Here is a 7500-nt window from a genome sequence, read left to right on the forward strand (position 1 = left end):
ATTAATAATACAGCATAATATGTAATGATATGATAGAGTTAATATGTAATAATTTGATAATAATCAAACAATAATATTAACGATAAATACAATATGGATAATAATGATACATATATATGATATAATAAAGATGATGATAAATAATGATGATAATGATAAATAAGATATATGTATAATAATAATAATAATAATATAATAATATGATAATAATGACATAATAATATAAATAATATAATGAATATATATGAATAATAATAATAATGATAATAATAATAATAATAATAATAATAATAATAATAAATGATAATAATAATAATAATAATAATAATAATAATAATAATAATAATAATAATAATAATAATAATAATAATAACAATAATAATAATAATATGAATGCTGTTATCAATAATAATAATAATAATAATAACAATAATAATAATAATATGAATGCTGTTATCAATAATGATAATAAATAGAAATGTAAGGTCAACTATTCCTACAAACAAAATACGTTTATTGGTCGTAAACATGTAATTCGAAAAACATATCTGAAGAAATGTCAATTCTAAAGATTCTTTCTATTGTGTTCGTATTAGCAATTCAACAGAAAATAAAGCAAAGATACATCAACTGTTGATATATTTTGATGCAATATTAACTACAATTACAGCGCTCATGACGATGGAACTGTTAGGATCAATTTCGTAATGATTAATTAACTTATTTTTTATTTACTTTTTTTTAGCAACTGGTAAATGCTAACTTCAAACACCCTTATGCCATGGCTTTGTGGGAGAATAAACTATACTACACAGATTGGATAACTGACCAAGTAAGTGACGGATGCTGTTAATTTGGCTGTGCTTTATTTTATGATTTGCAATTGCAGTTGTGATACACACGCGCGCGAGCACACACACACACACACACACACACACACACACACATTTATGCATATATATAAATATATATGTATATATAGATCTTGTTATATTTTCTCTAATCCATTTGCTCAGTGCACATAGTAAGATATCACAACAAAAGGTTTATCGCATAAATGCACCACTTCTATCAAAATACCCCAACCGATCTATTCTTTATAACACATAATTCAAGATTTCATCACCTAATCTACTGTATATTCGCTGTAGGTGTGGACCTGTGATAAGAAAGACTGCGGTAACCAGAAGCAGTTGACAAGATGGCACCAGAGAACACCCTATGGCATTGTAGTGTATCATCCTGATATGTACTCTGAGGTAAGACCCTTTGTGTGGGTGTTTAAGATTAGTAGTAGTACTAATGATATGGGATAATGGTGATAGTACTACTACTACTACTACTACTACTAATAATAATAATAAAACGAAAATAATAATGACAATAATATGACAATAATGATAACAATGTTAATGATAGTAATAATGATAACTATGACGGTGATTATAAGGAAAATAATAGACAGAATAACAGGCTTAAAGTTGGAGCTATCGTAATGACGATGATAGTGGTTATGATGAAAAAAATTATAATAACAATAACAACCTTGTCTCTTCCTACACCAGGCCGAAAATTCCTGCCGAGAAAACACCTGCTGTAAACTCTGCCTGCTGTCTTCTTCATCTGAAAACGGTTACAAATGCTTGTTCGACGACCCCAGTGAATGTGGGGAGACGCAGAAATCGAAGAAACTAGAGACAGTGGTAGTTGCATAAGAAAGGAAAGTTCACCACTGGGCCAGTGAAATTGATTTACTTGTCTCCCGTCAGCACTCGCGTGTTATAGTGGCACTGCTTCTAATATCCTTTTTTTTCGAAATTGATACTGTTTTGTGGGTAAAACAGCGCGAAAATCTAATAAAAATGCGGTCAGTTGTATAGACGCCTGAAAACAGTTATTAATTTGCTGTACATTATAATATATATATATATATATATATAATATATATATATAATATATATATATACATATATTATATATATATATATATATATATATATATATATATATATATATATATATAAATATATATATATACATAATATATATATATATATATATAATATATATATTATAATATATATATATAATATATATATAATATATATATCATATATATATATATGTATCTATGTATATGTGTATATATGTATACATACATACAAATACACACACTCACACTCTCACTCACACACGCACACGCACACGCACACGAACGAACGAACGCACGCACGCACGCACGCACGCACGCACACACGTACACACACACACACACACACACCACACACACACACACACACACACACACACACACACACACACACACACACACACATATATATATATACACATCTATACATACATATATTAACAGAGATTTTATAGACCATAATATCTTGTATTTTACATAACTGTGTAGAGCCAAATTCAGGTAAATACTTCAGAGCAATACATTTATGTGAAAGGGCTGCCCATAATGACTGACGAAGAAAAATCGCCACGTATTTTTGAACTTCTGCTGGCAAACAAATAATCTAGTTTCAATGGCCTAACACTGTGTGAATGTGATCTTTTCATTACTGTGGTTTCTTTATTCTCTCCTTTTCCCTAAAATAGATGCATTGAATTAATTCATATTCTTCATCAAGATGATATTTTTTACAAGGGCAAAGTGATTTATCTTGATTAAAAAAAAAATGTCACTCGATTTTTCACTCATATCGATACATGAGAATTTCCGTAACATGGTCCGAAGTATTGTTTAACTTTACTACTAATATCATGTACCTTTTTTCTATAAATGCTTATGGCTAATTTGCTATGGTTTTATTATTCCTGCATCAAGAAATATATATTGTACTATATTAAAGAAAATTCAGTGAATTAATCAAAGAGTAAAGAAGAAAAATGCAATATGTTCAACGCATATAACCTCAACGAAGTTACCTATCCGATAAGATTGATCAGATATCCTTCTGTTCTCTGACCACGAACCTTTAGCATTTTTATGTTTTTTACGTATTCGATTTCTTTTTTCATATTCTACATCTGTCCCTGCGGCATCTCCTGACATTATCATAAAAAAAAAAACGGCTGTTTCTTCACTACCAAACAAAACGCTAACTTCAATGAGAGTGTTTTACGCCTGTTCTAATACCTAACAAACAATATAATTTCTATAAAAAAGAAAAAAAAGTCTAACAACACAATAAAGTGCCGTTGGTCTTCGGTCGCGACATTCCAGGGCCTGTCGCAACAGCCACGCTGCCAGTGTTATCACGCTGTGCCGAAAGTTCGACTCCACCTCCATTCCTAGGAATCGTACTCGAGTTGACGAATCTTATTTTATTTTTTAATCGTATTAAATTATTAATCCTTGTTTTACTGATTTTACATTAGGAAATTGGAATACATACAAGTTGTTAGTTATTAACTAACAAATCAAACGACGGAAAATTGTCGAAACACTTTAAATATTTATAAAGGGACACCTTTTATCAATTGGTATTAACTGCATTTAAAATTACATGAGTTTACGTCTTCATATTCAATTATACGTACATATAAGTAAAACAAACAAACACACACACACACACACACACACAAGGGGAAGATGAATTATTATAAAGGAAGAAAAGTAGTATTCGACAGGCCCACAAGGTAAATAGGTTTAATGAAAAAAATAACTGCAAAATGTGGAATTAAGCACGTCCTCTGAAGCTGAGATATAAGTAGCCTACAGTGAGTATGTCAGGCCTTTCATCAATCCCTCGCCAGTTAATCCTTGTGGAGCCTTTGATGAGCCTCCCAGATTTAGCCGTTTTGCCGAAGTATATTACAAATGCATATCTTTTATTGACAAATAAATGTGCATAAGTATAGAAAATCCACAGAGTATCAATATAATACCTTGATTACATATGGCCGTTATTCATAATTTATAGATTTACAGTATATATGAAGAATGAGCACCAAGGGAAGGGCTACATCGCTAACATATGGCATCAGATTCATATATATATTCTGCCTCGTTCATTGCAGTGAACGTTGCAAAAGAGCAAATCAATGCAACAGAGTTAGTTTGAATGAGATTGCCGTATAAAAAGTTACTTTCGATATTCTACCTAAAAATCCTATTACTAAGAAACTTGAAACTGAGAATTACGGACTTCTAGCTTGATTTCTAGTTCTTAGTGTCAAATTCTACCTTACATATATGGAAACAAATCGTGGCACCATTTTTCTACGTTGAGTAATTGAGTGGCGGTCTCTCTGACATTTTATCCCTTACAAATCCATCGCTCACCTGCGTTGTCGGAATTATAATGAGAGTTTTGAAGCACATCGACTGGTTTCAATTATTGGACGAGACTGAGTATAGAATTAATGGACTGAATTGCGCATGTGTTAGAATTATACCTAAATCATTATACTTTCATCACAGGTTATTTCTAACTTTATCATGTATAGTGTGATGTATTTGTACTTGGCTGGGACTATTTGCAGGATAGTCAAGTCTGCTTTGACTTGCATGGATTCACTTTTGACTTCTAAATGATTGTATAATAATGAGAAAAACACTAAATAAATATCTTTTGCATAAACGTAATATTCAACGTGTACATCGTTTACTTAAGGTATTTTTTTATTACATATTCAGCATAATTTCATATCTGTTTATGCAGATAATACTGAAAATATAAATGCTTCGAAAATATATGTTAGGAAGGGAGTTAAACTTCAGTCTCTATTTCATATTTTGAATATCAATAATATTATGTATAGATAATGTGATTACATACAGTATATTTATATATGTTCATAAAAGTTAAATATATATATATATCAATTATAGATTTAAACACATTATTATTATACGTATGATGCCTGTGAGCTTAGCGCCTCTGGTAGCCTATGTAGAAAGACTTGAACAATAAACCCAGCATGGAAGCAAGGTTTTCATTTCATCCTCTCATGCTCTGCCTGCTTATCTATTACCATAATATCCACGTACATCCCAACAATATGTCGTTAATGGAAAGAATAATATGTAATTTCTCTTTATTATTATTATTTTTTTTCACCATCCTGGTATCCAAGAAAATGGTGTGTACTCTCGATTTTTTGAAGGAAAGACAGACCAAGAAAGAATATGATGGAAGTAACACAAAACAGTGGCTGGTAAATTTGGAAATGACGGCTAACACCGATTTCCGGGTGAAAACCATGATTTTCTGAAAGCTCTCGACGTGTATCGAACGAATTAAGCACTCATTTTTAAGTATCAGAGAAATGGAAGGGTAAAAGCGAATGATCGAAATAAAACTTTGTCGCATGATTATCTATTGCAAATCTTATTGGCTCAAATAGACTGGTCGCTGGTGTCTATTGTCATGGCACATTTAATTTCCCTCGCTTATGTCATCCGCTACAATTCCGCCCGAATTGTTTCGTCGCCTCGATATCGCGTCATTTTTTCTCGTCGCTGGAAGAGTACGTATCAAGGAGCGCTTGGAATGTATATAATTAAGTTTTGTATCCTCTCCACTACCCTTATAATGGTTTGCGAAGGAATTGCTATAGAAGAAAAGTGTCTTAAAAACGATACGTTCTATTGGATGGCAAGGTCAGTTTTGGTGTTAGGTGTCATTTCCAATAATACCCTGTAGCTTTGTGATATTTCGTACGAATTTGTTTTTTGATGAAAAATACTCTACAATAAAAATAAGCATATGGAGTAGACACCTATTTTGGTAGATATTATAGTTTATCCTTAAAATCTACTTTCTTTTACAAAATATTATAGAAAACGATTTTTTAAGCACGGGGACTCGTATATTTCTCGGTAACACGTTATAGTTCCAGTTTCACACAGTCACATGAAACAATAATCGACAGAACAACAAAAATAAGAAACCATTTATCTATGACATTTCCTTCCTAAGTTGATAATAAGAAAGTTATTCAACACGTAGTAATGCTTACGTATACATTTACAGGGAAATGTAATGACCCTACCATAAAATAAATATAATAAATGCAAAATAATAATAATAATAATGATAAAAAGATATACAATCAAATTAATTAATTCATAAAATATATTCCCATATGCATGACGTCCACGGCGATCGACAGGCCAGCGAAGCGTCAGAGCTATGAAGGTTTTGATTTTACGCTGGCTTTTGGATTTACAGGAGTGGCTGGAATAATAGGGAAAAGCTTTAGAGTTAACAGTTAACAGTACTTCCACTTATATCATCTGCAACGGAAAAGAAAGAAAGAAAGAAAGAAAGAAATAACGGATTCACGTATGTTACTTGGGGAACATTTGAAACAACTAATGATAACTGCTTGGTCGGATGGCTCTGTGAAGCTAAAATATTACGGATACTAATGGAACTAATGATGTTAAAACAACAGTAGTTATTATTATAACTGTTATTATTATTATCATTATTTCTGTTTTTAGTCATTCTGATGATAATGAAGATGTTGATATGATAATAATGTTAGTAGTAACAATAATGATAATAATAATAATAATAATAATAATAATAATAATAATAATAATAATAATAATAATAATAATAATAATAGTAGTAGTAGTAGTAGTGATAATAATAATAACAATGATCATGATGATAATATTAATGATACTATTAATTATACCTAACATAATTTTTTATCATCAACATTCTGATTATTATCACCACCATCATAATGCTATAGTGCTTGCGCTGTCACTTTACTCAGGGATTTGCCACCTTTCAATCTTTATCAAAGTCACGCGCGCGCACACACACACACACACACACACACACACACACACACACACACACACACGCACGCACACGCACACACACACACACACACACACACACACACACACACACACACACACACACACACACACACACACACACACACACACACACACACACACACACACACACGCACACACACTCAGACATGTAAACCCGTCCCACGCTTGGGTGTGGCTTCTCTCTCACACACGTGATGCCTCATGTTGACTGACACGCAATCTCCTGTGCTTTCCTCTCAAAGACGTTGAGATACTTCATTTGCCATCTGGCATCTTCACCCATGGTACAGTGCTTCTAAGAAAGTGATAGTTTTGTTATTTTATCTTTGGTGTCGGGGTAATGAACATGAAATACTTGTTGTGTTGTACTCGTGCAGTGGTGTTGTAATCCTGGTGATAACCATGGAGTGTTGTCCACTATGTAATGACGTGAAGGTATGGAACTTTACTGATTCTAAGTATAGAACAACGCAATCTGACTGATCAACAAGGATAAGCATTTGGAGCAGACACCTATTTTGGTAGAGTCGTCTATAAAATGACACCAAAACAAATTAATAGCAGCAAAATAAGTCAATAATAACCTAGTAAGGCAATACCCTGAACATCGTTTTCAGTGGAACTTAATTTTTTCTTGATTACCATAGCACAGTGAAACCTTTTTAACACCTACC

At 32.0% G+C, this 7500-nt stretch overlaps 1 protein-coding gene across 1 annotated transcript in view; it reads left to right on the top strand.

The window, feature by feature from the left end:
• Positions 1 to 6937: 6937 nt before the first annotated feature.
• Positions 6938 to 7500, top strand: part of LOC119584859 (facilitated trehalose transporter Tret1-like) — a 5748-nt gene continuing 5185 nt past the window's right edge. The window contains exon 1 of the mRNA XM_037933494.1: positions 6938 to 7110. The gene's annotated coding sequence lies outside the window, so the exon portion shown is untranslated. The remainder of the gene's footprint in view (positions 7111 to 7500) is intronic.

Source organism: Penaeus monodon, chromosome 18 (assembly GCF_015228065.2).
Source record: "Penaeus monodon isolate SGIC_2016 chromosome 18, NSTDA_Pmon_1, whole genome shotgun sequence".
NCBI classification, from domain to species: domain Eukaryota; kingdom Metazoa; phylum Arthropoda; class Malacostraca; order Decapoda; family Penaeidae; genus Penaeus; species Penaeus monodon.